Source organism: Hemiscyllium ocellatum, chromosome 17 (assembly GCF_020745735.1).
Source record: "Hemiscyllium ocellatum isolate sHemOce1 chromosome 17, sHemOce1.pat.X.cur, whole genome shotgun sequence".
Lineage (NCBI taxonomy): Eukaryota > Metazoa > Chordata > Chondrichthyes > Orectolobiformes > Hemiscylliidae > Hemiscyllium > Hemiscyllium ocellatum.
In genome coordinates this window covers 79860582-79874225 of record NC_083417.1, presented here as the reverse complement: position 1 = coordinate 79874225, position 13644 = coordinate 79860582, and the positions used below count along the sequence as shown (strand labels likewise).

Below are 13644 nucleotides of genomic sequence, written 5' to 3'. Positions count from 1 at the left end.
CATTTATCGCCAGTTCTCGGTGCACCTGCACCCACGCCCTGCTCCTTTTGAAATATTTCCATTATTTTGTGCTGTCTTTCTGTTCTCTTCTCACCAAGATGAATCACTTCTACTCAACCTGCTCCAGGTTTCATTTGACAAAACAGTCATTAAGAATCCCATTACATAAACATGCCCTTCGCATATCTTGTATTTTGGTTTTCCTGGATCTCTTTCATATGATAAAAGGTCACAGCAGCTTGACTTGAAAAAGAAAATCGCGTTACTTTTCATTTATCCCAATGCGATCTACGTTTCAATGCAGTTTAAGCAACTGACTCAAATTATTTTTTGAGATTTTATAATAGCGTTGATGCATATGAATTGACCATTGGAGTTCCAATTTCAATAAGACAGGTGTGAGCATGCAAAAATAGCAACATTGAAAACAGCGACGAGAGTGGGATGTGAACCCACGCGTGCAGAGCACAATGGGTTAGCAGTTCATCGCCTTAACCTCTCGGCCACCTCGTCACATATACGAACGCCTGCATGAACTTATGAATAAGTGAATTGCGTTAATTATGCAGAACAGCAGATATTTCTCCCTGGCCTGGTGAAATGCTAAATAGCACAGTACAGTCCCAAGACGATGGTCTGACCTCTGGGTTGTGGGGCAACGGCATTCCCACTGTGACACTCTGCTCACAGTGATCTGAACAAAAATGAAGAAAAGACTATGGAACAAAGTCTGTTGAATTCTGCGAAGATTTGAAGTCAACGGAATGAAGAACCCGAGAAAGCAGGATGTGTTCCTTCAAGAAAGAGTTGGATAGAGCTCATAAGGATAGTGGGCTCAAGGGTTATGGGGATAAGGCAGGAACACGATACTGATTGAGGATGATCAGCCATGATCATAATGAATGGTAGTGTTGTTCGAAGGGCAGAATGGCCTACTCCTGCACAGATTGTCTCTTGTCTATTAAATTGCCTGTGAGGAATTGTTTTCCAGACTGGAGGAGAGTGCATAGTGCTCAATGTCATTATTCGGAACACCATTCTTCTGCTCAGATGTATTTGACCAGCACTTCTGTACAGAACATACACTTTCAAAATCCTAAATAAGACTAAACAGACAATTGAATTCAACAATGCAAAAACCTTGATCTGTATCATTTTCCTGGGCCATGCAACACCAAATATGATCATAGCAACACAGTGAGCAAGTGTCAGAAGGAAAATTAGTGCAGTGCCAGAGAGAATGCTGGGAGCAGCAGTTGACAAACGGGGAAGTGCATTTCCCACAACAGGAACACTACCAAAAAGCGGACTGTGGTGGAAGAATTCAGAGCGGTTTTACAATTTGGAATTTGATACCAAAGACACAATGGAGATCTGCCATTGAGTCTGTTAAAGTCGAAGATTTTAAGATTTCTACAGATGAAAAACAAAACAAAATGTTCATTGGTTAGTGAAGGCAAATGTTGCAATTATATATTTCAAACATCTACCCATCTTTGCAATGAGTAGCTCACCATTTTCCTCACTCGCGGTCAGAACCACTGGTGAAGATGATCGTTTAATCCCCGTTATTAGCCATGGGATCAGAGAACTTGCGTTTCCCAAACGTTAAGGTACAACCAGGAATGCGGAGATAAGCATTAATGTGTTGCTCCTGTGATGCAGGTGACAGTGCATGGTATTTCTTTGCCAGTACAGTGGGCTGTGCTGTGCTGAAGTTTTAAGTTTGAGCCTCACATGGAGCAGCTTCAATTATTCATTGTCTTGAGGGGTACGGATAGAAGGGGATATTGAGCAAAGCCAAGTTAATGGGAAAATACCCGTGTTTGTGGATTGAGAAATGACCTTTTTTTGATAATGACTCCTTGATTAACAAACATACCGCAAGTGGTTAAAACGTGAAGAGACATGTGTGGAGAGAGAGCCAAAGGTGATTGTTCAGCAGGTGGATAACGTTTCCCATGTGCATTGGTTTAAATTTCGCGAAAATAAATGTTGAACTGGTTTTATGTTACGCATTTTGTTGCAAAGTCACAAAGGTTATTGCAATAATCAAAAAAAGAAAAATCACTTAGGACGGTTTGAACATTGTATGGAATTGAATTTTGGTCTGAGCATACTCTTTAATGGTGTGCTGCAGAGAAGTACAGAGGGTTAACAATACAAAATAACAGAGTCTTCTTGGTGCATTTCTTGGGTGGAGTAAAGAATGTACGAAATATACATAACATCATGTGAATGTGGTCGAATCTTTAAAGTAGGTGTTGCAAATCCAAGTGACGATTCAATTCCTATCATGAGGATATAACTTAAGTCTGCAGTTATTTTAGGACATCAGCTCCATTTACAGAGTTTCACCTTGAATAACACGCCACACCTTACCAATCCATGAACGTTTTTTACTCAATCTTAATCAATTCTACGTGTTCATGAAATGTCTTTATGTCTCAAGACAACCAAATTCGAAATTCTTACGCAACAACACTTACTTTTTCTCAATGGTAAATTCCCTCCTTGTATGTTTGTTCGTGTATCTTTTAAAACATTGTGAAATCAGCTTTTACGTTTTATTTCTGGAAAGTCGTTCATGATTTAACTAACTCTATTGATTGAAAGAAACTCTCTTTCAAACTTTTCTTAATCATTCACTAATGGTTTTGAATCTCTAACTAAAGTTATTGATTCACACGAAAGAGGGGATTTCCCTGATTTAGTCATTCAAACCTCACGTTATGTGAAAATCTCATTTGTTGATTTCAAACTTGGGTGCTTCTGCTCCAGCATTTCCAGATCTCGTGAATAAACTCCATCATTTTTTCCATCTTCCCATTTGCATCCTTTCTGATATTTTTATGTCTCAGTAAACAACGTCACCTGGCTTTATAATATCTTGCTATCCAGGAAACAGCGTCGGTGTCCTTTCTAACCTCTTTACATGCTTTTGGTGGAGAATGAGGACAAGGATTATACACAATGCTCCCACTGAGGGTGACCTGAAGATTTTACAGTTACACTATGAACTCTTTGCTTTTTAAATATGACGTCACTATGTATAAACTCCAATAAGGTAAATTATTATCTATCCAGTTCACGAACATCATCTCCGTAGGATCGAAAATTATCTATCACTCCATTTATTCTTCCACGAAATGTTTGAAAGGTTTGTAAGGCCAACATCTCTAACTCCCCGTGCCCTGAGTGAGCCTCAGCTATTTCTAAAGGCGACTCAAGTTCAAATACTTCATACTGTGTCTCCAGTCATTCCAGTGCAGACTGGTTCTGGACAGTAAATGTCATCACCAAAGGCCACCGTGGATCTGAAATCAAAAGATTTCACATAGTAATTGTCGTAGCTATCGTGTATCGTATGTACATGTTCTTTTTCAATGTATTCATCATTTCATGGGTCCCTGTATTGAATTCTACTGAATGATTAATTTGTGAATGGAGACATTCCCTTCACCACTCATTCAAAACTCCATGGAACATTGAATGATTTTACTCATACGCTTCCAAAAGATAGTCCTGCCATTACTGGGATGAATCAGTGAACATTCTGGACGTATTCTTGAAGGCAAGGATTTCCTTCTCCAGTTTAGGGGATCATTACAGCACTGAATCCCATGTGTGCGTTCATTGAAACCAAAACAGTTGCAGCAAGACTTTAAAACTAAGATTTTGCAATCTGCTTGCATTGGCTGTCCTAAAAATTACATTCCACACTGTGATATGTTTGTGGATGAAAACACTTTCTGAATCTGGAGCAATTACATTTCAATTTTGTCAAAAAATTGTCATTCACTGTTCTCTCTTTCCCTTTCAGTTTCCCGTTTAATATCCCGTATTCTCTCAGTTTATCTTATGTTTTGAACAATTTCAAACAATCTCGCTCCTGATTATCAATCCGAGAGAATGCCACAATTTTGTCAATTTATATGCAGTGCAGCTGTAGGGTGCGGTGAACAAGTGGAAAGGCATTGGTCATGTGAACCAAATAAAAGTAGTGAGATGCTAAAGTCTGGCCATTCCATCGCAGTCATATTTAAAACATTTAACGTAATCTTTAGCCAAATTATATTGGCAGAAAAGAAGAAAACGTAAATGAAAAAATTGCCGATGTTGAAAATCATACAAAAACAGTCGATGCTAGAAAATTTCAGGACGTCTTGCAGCATCTGTGGAGAGACGGACCCAGTGGATGTGAAACGTTAACTGTGATTCATCTGCACAGATGGTGCCTGTCATTTTACAGCAATTTCTGTTTTTGGTTCAAATTGGCAGATCTTGTCATAGTTCATGAGAACAGTGTTCTCGAGCATCAAATAGACAGCGTGATAGGTAGTGTGAAATGAGACAATAATAATGAATGAGTAGAGAGTGTTGTACTGGAAAAGCACAGCAGGTTAGGCAATATCCGAGGAGCAGGAGAATGGAAGACTTAGGCATAAGCCATTCATCAGGAATTAGGCTCGTGAGTCGGGCAGAGGCACAAAGCTGAAGCCAGGTGCCAACTCGCAGGCACCTTCTCCTACTGACCCCGATCACGACCTCTCCTCCCATCACCTAACCACCATCTCCCAGACTATCCACAATCTCATCATCTCTGGGCCTCTCTCATCCACAACCTCCAACCTCATTGTCTGTGAACCATGCACTCCCCGATTCAACCTCCTTCCTTTGATTCACAAACCCGATTGCCCCAATCGACCTATTGTCTCAGCCTCCGCCTGTCCCATCTGAATCATCTCTTCCTACCTCGTCACAATCTTACTTACCCAGTCCAGGAAATGTGCATTAATATTCGTGACACCCCTATGCACTTCACCTCCTCCATGAACTTCATTTCCCCGGCCCCCAACGTGTCATCTTCACCATGTACATCCAATCCCTGTACAAATCCATCTGCCATGGCAGAAGTCTGCAAGCCTTCCATTTCTTCATCACAGACATCCTCATCCACCTGACTGAACTAGTCCTCACAATCAACAACTTATCTTTCCATTCTTTCCACTTCCTCCATCGAAACGTGTAGCCATGGGTATCCGCATGGGACCTTGGTATGCCTGCCTGTTTGTCAGATACGCGAAACTGTCCATCTGTCGCAGTTACACAGGCACTATCCTCCGCCTGTTCCTCCGCTACATTGATGAATGCATTGGCGCTACTTGGTGCTCCAACGAGGAGCTTGAATAGCTCACCAACTTTACCAACACCTTCCACCCCGACCTCAAATTTACCCGGATCATCTTGGCAACTTCCCTCACCTTCATGGACCTCTCCATCACCGTCTCTGGTGACTGACTAATTACAGATATATACTACAAGCTCACCTACTCCCACAGGTATCTAGACGACATCTCCTTCAACCTTATCTCATGTAAAAACTCCATTCCTTATTCCCAATTCCTCCGCCTCCACTACATGTGTTCCCAGGATGACCAATTACACCTCAGAAAGACACAGTCGGTCTCTTTCTCGCACCATCATTAATTGCCTTCCCACGTGGTTGACAACGCCGTCCAGCTCATCTCCTCCACTTCAAACACCAAGACCCTTGAACCCCACGCCACACAACGCAACAAGGACAGAAATTCCTGTTGCTCATCTTCCACCTAACCAATCTCCGTATTAAACGCATCATATCCTGCCACTGATGCCACCTCCAAATAGACACCACTACTAGAGAAATATTTCGTTACCCAGCCCTACCAGCATTCCGAAAAGACCATTCCCTCCACGACCCCCTCTTCATGTCCACTCTTCCCTCTACCAGACCACAACACTCTAGTGGCATGTTTCACTGCCACGAAAAGAGGGATGAAACTAGCACCCACACCAGTCCCCTCATCTCCAACCAAGGCCCGAAGGGATCATTCCACATCCGTTAGAAATTCACCTGTACAGTTACTAATGTCATCTCCTACATCCGTTGCCCCCAGTGTGGTCTCCTCTACATCAGGGAGACAGGACACCTTCCTGCATATCATTTCCGAGAACATCTTTGGGAAACCTGCACCCACGAATTTCACCATCTCGTGGCTGAACACTTCAGCTCTCCCTCCTCCCCCGTCAAAGACATGCAGGTACCGGGCTTCCTCCACAGCCAAACCTTTACCACCCAACGCCTGGAGGAGGAACGCTACACATTCTGGCTTAGGACCACGGGGTAAATGTGAATTCGAACAGTTTCGTCATTTACCCTCCCCCAAACACAAGCCTTCAACTTGCCACCGCCCTCTCGACCCATTCCATCACTGCCAGTTCTGATCTATTATGTTCTCCCTCTTATTCATCCATCTATTGCTTTCTAGCTATTTCCCCTCAACCCCACAACACTTGTATTTATGTCTCAGCCCCAACTCACAAATCTTTTCCTGAGGAAGGCTTAAGCCTGAAAACTGAATTCTCCTTCTCCTCGAATGCTTCCTGATCTGCTGTGTTTTTCCAGCATCACACTATCAACTCGGATCTCCAGCACCTGTAGTCCTAACTTTATCTTTGGAATTATCAATGACCTTGGAGTGAAGATATCCCTCGATTGCAGTGATCGCAGTGTGACTGAGTTTTCCATTTATTTTGGGTGAGGGCAGGCTGGGTCTGAGACGAACGTTTAACACCTAAACAACGGGAATGGGATCCGATAGCGAAGTTAGGGCGGGCTGAAGTGAAGTGGAAAATTCTGTCAGAAGATGGGTCAATACAACTGCCCCACATCACCCAGATTGTAAAAGACACACAGAATGAGTAAAGCCGTTCAGTGCATGCACAATGACAGGTATAGTGGAAAGGAGACAATACAACACACTGAGGTGCAGTGGAATTATTTATGTGAACGGATTTGATATATAAGCTACTTTACATATGGACTGCCCTCACATTAGAAAAAGGAATTTCCTGCAGTGTAAGGGCGACATTTGCCTGTGACATCACAATGTTGAGAGACACTGACAGTTCCTTCTGTAGCAGCGTGGCCTCGTGAAAGCATAATCATTCCAAAAACCAGAATTCAATACTTCAAACCTCTCCTCTGCGCTGTACAACTTATTTTCTGCTCCTGTAGTCAGATCTCAATCGCTTCATAATGTATCTTCTTCTGCTTCCTGCTTCACGGAAACACTGGAAACGTGAACAAATCACTAGTGTTTCCACTTTCACCAATCTTTTGCAACTCCCGAGTTGCCATCAGGTACGAGTGACTGATTGGCCTTCTCAAGTACTCTCACTCTGGTATGATCCTAATAATAAAGTGCACCGTGTCTGATCTGCAGAATGTACCCACGCGGGACGGTGCTGTTTATCCCATCCCTGTGGACTGAGCTGCCTCTATTAGCAGAGTATTCCGCCATTTCCCTCCACTTGCAGGCATTATGAGAGGATGTAAGTGCGGATATGCTCTGAAGCTTCCTCTCACCGGCACAGCCAGGTGTAAGAGCACCACTGGAACTTAGCAACTTTGATTGCGAACTTCCTCCAAATATCATTTATTTGAGAGAGAGCGAAAGATGCTGAGCTGGTGGGAAAGAAAGAAATGGGCTGTGGACTCTCTTCCCTCAGTAAAATTCAAATACGTGCATTTTTGTGCTGCCCATTTGATGATCAGAATCAATCTTCGGAGAACAATCCCGCTGAAAGGCTTTTGTTTCAGAGGCGTCGGCTTCTTTGCTGCAATCGGGCATCAGTTAACATCTGAGTCCCAACTCCCAGATGAAGTGACCCCAAATGAAACCCTCACTCGCTGAGAACCAGCCCCACAGCCAGAAGGTCCGGGGCTGCAGGTAGTCCAATGTGGAAGGGAGGATTAAAAGAGAGCCATTATTTTTATCCCTCAATCACTCTGTCACAGAGACAGGGAGAGAGACGGCAGAGACGTGTGACATCATTCACTTGCCGACAGAAGCCGTTCAGCTCATCGAGTGCACAGCAAATCTTTATCGCTTGCTTCTCTCTGAGGTTATTCATCATTCGTGGTGCTTGTTCTAATAATAGGAAACTGTGTCTGTGTCGAAATGCTGTCTCCAACATACTGATCCACATGTCATTCATGGCTGTTCGTTTCACCGGAGGACCCTGCTGTGTGAGACAGGTGGGGAATAACTGCAAGGCGTCATGGGCATGGTACACGCCACAACTGATTTCTCTCACTTTCGCCAATGTATTCCCAGCTCAGGCAAGTGACTTTGTGAATCAGGTCATAAGAGACCGACAGAGAACGGCAAAAAATGCTTCCATAACTTCAAACGTGTGTTTCCTCAAATGTATAAATGTGGTGGGTGTATCTATTTCAGATACCATTGAGTGTAAGGACGTAGAAGGCTCATCAATATGTAATGCGAAGAATGGAGCACTGTTATAGCGAAATTCTGGCAGTGGCAGTGCACGCACTGAAAGCTGGAATTGTCATCGAGCTGAGGATGCTTTTCATTCATTAATTTTATGGATTATGCGCCTAACACTATCCCTCTGGGCCGCTCTGTTATCGCTGACCACAGCAGTTTCCCACAATCTTCAGGTTTTTGTAGCATACCTTCGAGGATGATGTCAAAAGATCTTCACTGTTATTGTGTGATATACTGTGGCACAGATGTGTCCCGGCTGTGTCAATATAACCACCCTGTAACTTCCCAAATTCTGCTGTTTTAATTGCAATTTCAATCAGAATCCGAAAATGTGTCACACTGCAGACTGAGGCCATGCAGTCCACCTTCGCTCTGCTGGCTCCACGCAATGAGGAAATGACTGTGCTTTGATTGATTGATTATCACATGGGCCTACGTACAGTGGAAAGCTTTGTTTGCGATTGGTCAAGGCGGATCATATTAATCAAGGACATGCAGATCACAGCGTGAGAAAAGCAAAATTTGACCAGATTCAGGAATTCAGGTTACTACGTATAGGACGTGCCCTCAGTAAAATCCACATTGGCAAGTTCAGCATTATTTCAAGCTAGACAATCCATTTCTCAGAGCAGCAATGGCCGAGAAGATGCGGTTTGTGAACTTGCTTGTGTTTGTATTCAAGCTTTGCAATCTTTATCTGAACTCGATCTAATCAAAATTATATCGTCTCAGTCAAAAATTCGAATACTCATTCGCAAGGTGAACCTGAGGCCTCTTGCATGTATGTCACCTGTCTGAGGCAATATTACACCCGAGACAAACGAGCCAGAATGGCGCCAGACGTCGTAACCATTAATTAGATGAGTATTTTTGGTTAACTAAGGCTATTGCTGCAGTTTCAGAGTGAAAGAAGCACAGAGTTTTCAACACAGGTCCTTTCCATTCTGACTCGCTTCTTCCAGGAGGCTGCGTTAGCTGCTTTTCCGGAACAGGGCGGTCTTCATTGATAACTGGACGAACTCATCTTCCATTGTCACGCAGTGTTGGTGGGGAGCAGCTTGAACGCGGTCCTCAGCTCCCTATCAAACACGGGATGGTGGAGAGGGGTAGGGGTCTGGTGGGAGTGGGAAGTATAGAACTTCTGGAAAGGTGAAAAAAAGGGAGATCACGCATGCAAAAGAAATCAGCTTCTTTTCAGAACCCTTATCCAAATAATGCGATCTGAGACAGATAGGAAATGCAGAACTGCAAGGAAAGACTGAACTTCTCCCCACTATTCGAGAACAGTCTCTGTGCTTCTCGAAGTCACGGGGAGGCTTCTGCTGTCTGAATCAGCATGGGATGTTACTGCAGCGAGTCCCATCGCTCACGCAGCTGATGTGTATACAGTTTTCTACGTTTCCTGCAGTTCACATCATAGATTCCACAGCTCACATCATCCCAGAGTGACAGGAAAGCGAAGGAAACGATTCAGACCATGATCTGAACGCAACCTGGGCATGGATTGTATGTGGGAGAGCGGACAGTCTCGACTGGTTCCAGCATTTACAATCCCACTGTGATATTATGTTCACAAGATCTGCCCACATGGAAAGAAATGACACAGTGACAAGATCTATTGAATCAGATTCCGTGCAAAACAAAAGCCGATAGAATGAAAAGAGCCATGAGAGCGGGAATGTAACATTATCTGTGAGGAAGTTCTTTTCCAGAATCGAGGAGCGTGCACAGTGCTCTTCCCAGGGGTCAATATCTGGATAAGTAGAGTGAATCAGCATCGGCTGTTATCGGACTGCATCTATTGGAGAATGTTGCAAAAGCACGGGCCTTTTGTAGAAAGGGGACAACTTAAAAATCCTCAATGATGCAAAACACACAAATGAGATGAACAACAAAGCAACTGCAGAAACTCGTGATACGTAATGGGGTAAATTCCCCGGCTCAACTTTCGCTCAAATTCGCTCTCTGTCAAATTCCTGAGCCTGAGATTCGAACAGTGAATGGTCGATATTAATAAAAACTGTTCGGATCTCACAACTTAAGTATTTAATACGCCCCTATAAGTACGTCTGACAACAGTTATTGATCCCTCACTGTGTTACTTCAGCACACGTAGAGACGAAATAAATATAAGAACAACAGTCACGTATGTGACTGGGATTTGACCCGATGCTGCTGCGGCCAATCGATTCAGTTGTAATTAAAATTGCTTCCACCTTTCATGTGTCGGTAATAAGATTGCATAGCTTAGTGGTGAGTTTTCATGCATTCAATTGGACCCCAGCATTCTTTCTCAGGTTGAACTTTACTGGGATATAAAGGCATGGTGAAAGACACGGTGGTGTTTACTGGAATAAAAAGACGTTAGGAGTGGTACGGTCAGAGTTCACTTGAAACAAAGTCGATAAAAAAGACAGACATGACGGTTACTTTGAGATTACATCACTAGAAAAAGAAAGAGCAGATTTAATGGGATGTTTTTATAGATAAAGAATCATGCAGGAGAAATCAGGAAAGACTTAGTTGTGTCTGAATGGAGGTTATCAAGCTGATGTGAAGTTTGTAAGAGTAAATCGCAGGGAACTTCCTTCGTTTCGGTGATTTGAAACTCGAGGTTGGGGTTTCAGAACAAACGGGGAATGATGAAGAAGTTTGGAGCAGATTTTATTTTTATTCTGAGAATTATTGAAATCGGAAATGAATTTTCAGAAATAAAATCATTTTAGGAGCTAATTACATTATATTTCATAAGGGAGTGAATTTAACAGCGACAGAGATTCTGGCTGCCTGGATGGTGAGGCAAAAGGGGCATACTCTCGAAGTGCATAACATTTATCGGAAAGAAATTACGTAATACCTGCAACTGAAAATGTTAAGTATGAGAAGAGCTGCTGGCGTTGATAGGTGTTGCAGCTCATTCTACATGAAATATTATATATTGTAAATACACTGAGCTGTTTGGTTCAGCTCTGCATTGAATGGAAGTCGGTTAGCTCAGTCCACTGACTAACTAGTTATTAGAAAAGTGAGACCAACACCATGGGATTAATTTTCTCACTGTCTCAGGTTTGCATGAGGATCATCAACTACCCCGGTCTCCCGATCGGTAATACTATGGTGCCTCCAGTGTGTAAGGTTTGGCCTGTAGGTGTAAAACATCATTGTCATTGCCATCTGTTGCCTTGAACATTTGGTCACAATCACTCGAAAGGAGAGTGAGTCCATTTAATACTCACTGACCTCCGCTTGAAAAATCCTGTGACAAGACTCGACCTTATCCCAGTTTGCAACCTCTGCTCCTCCCAACCCCAAAACTACTTGCTATGCCTTTGCCAGATTTACTGACATCGTTCAAACTCCCCAAAGAGATAAATCTAATACTTTTGATTGGATATTGAGATGTGCATGTTTGCAGAAAATGGAATGACATGAAGTAAGTTAAACAGACTTTCCCAGAATGTAATCCTGTGCAGGGTGAGCGATCTGAGAAAAGTCATTAAGCTAAAGTTTCAACTCTGTTTCCCTGTTCACAGATGCAAATTCACGTGCAGAATACTTGCAGCAGTTCAAATAATAATTGACAGAAATGTGAAACTGGAATTTTCAAATTAATGCTACTTTACTCAACATTGATTTCAACTGCGTTTTAGTATGATGCACTAATAATCCCTTGTCAATGACAGTAACAGGATCTTTAGATAAGCATTGAACTTACAACCGTGACATTTTCCGCACATTTAAGTGGCAGGCGCTAAACAATTGCGCGACTGAAGCCGCAGACAGCAAGCTGGTCACATGCCGTACTCATACCTTTGGAACTTTAACTCAACTGCTCTACTTTTGCTATGGTTCTGAATTTAAAGCTAACGCAGACGAGGTGAAACTGACATGGACCTGTGATTATTAAAGCATCAGGTTCAGGAAGGGGACACATAAAAATATGCCAAATAGAATTCATTGAAAAATGGGTTTCAGCACACCGCTGGCGACAGGACTCCAGTCTGGAAAACAATCAGTTACCTTCAGGATAAATTTGTATCCAACTGGTTAGCTTTCCTGTGTGACCTAACCTTAATAATCTGTCTACCATGGGGAACCTTATTAAACACCTTGCTGAAGTTTGTGTAAACAATATATACGACAGTGCCTTGCTCAGTCTTTTTTGTCACATCTTCACATTACTCAAACATATCAATGAGACATGATTTCCATCACACAAAGCCATGTTGACTATCCCTAATCAGTCCTTGTCTTTCTAAATGAATGGAAGTCCTATTCCTCAGATTCCCCACCATCAAACTCCTCTACACTGACGTTAGGCTCACTGAGTCTATAATTTCATGTGCTTTTGAATTGCGGTTCCCTTTTCTCGTCCCACTGCTCAACAAAAACAATATAACTAGCATGGTGATGTGGCCAAGGATTTAGTTCTCAGAGTGTGTCAGGGTCAGTGTTAGGAACAAGTCAGATGGATTTCTTTAATCTGCTAAACAACACGTTTATGACAAAGGCAAAATTCCTCAAACTATGATGGAAACAAGAATGACGAGAGGATTTGCAAACATGTACATTGATATTTCCCTTTGAAAAACACTGTGGAACACACACATACACACACACGCAAACATACACACACACACATATATATATAGTACTGTTATTTTTTTCATGGTGAAGGTTTGCTCACAACTGTCCTCTGTCTTTATGCCATTGCTTGATGCTCTGACCTCCCACAGTCTGTGTCACATTGCAGACGTTCTGCACTCCCTCTGTATGTATCCCATTGCAGACTATCTGCCCTCCCTCAGTCTACAGACTGTTCCTAACACTGACCCTGACACACTCTGAGAACTAAATCCTTGGCCACATCACCATGCTAGTTATATTGTTTTGACCCATTGCAGACACTGTGCTCTCCCCTCTCTGTATCACAAAGCAAACGCTCTCCTCACCCCTATCTGTATCCCATTGCAGCCGGCCAACTCTCCCCCTGTCTGCATTCCATTGCAGAGGCTATGCCGTCGCCCTGTCTATTCCACTTCAGACGCCGTACCCTCCCCTGTCTCTATCCCATTGCAGACGCTCTGCCCTCCCCCTGTCTGTGTCCATTGTCCCATCCCCCTGTCTGGATGCCATTGCAGACGCTCTGTCTCCAGTAGACATCTTATGGAATGACTACCCTGGTGCGTGAGCAAACTGAGCTCCATCCCTTTCATCCAATTGATTGGTATGGATTGTAATTTGTTGATGACATCACAGATCCCCGAAGAATTCTACTAGTTACAGCTTTCCAAACACAAAATGAGTA

At 42.9% G+C, this 13644-nt stretch overlaps 1 non-coding gene across 1 annotated transcript; it reads right to left on the bottom strand.

The window, feature by feature from the left end:
- Positions 1 to 431: 431 nt before the first annotated feature.
- trnas-gcu (transfer RNA serine (anticodon GCU)) lies at positions 432 to 513 on the bottom strand. Its single transcript has one exon. It is a non-coding gene; the product is annotated as a tRNA-Ser (tRNA).
- Between the last annotated feature and the right edge of the window lie 13131 nt (positions 514 to 13644).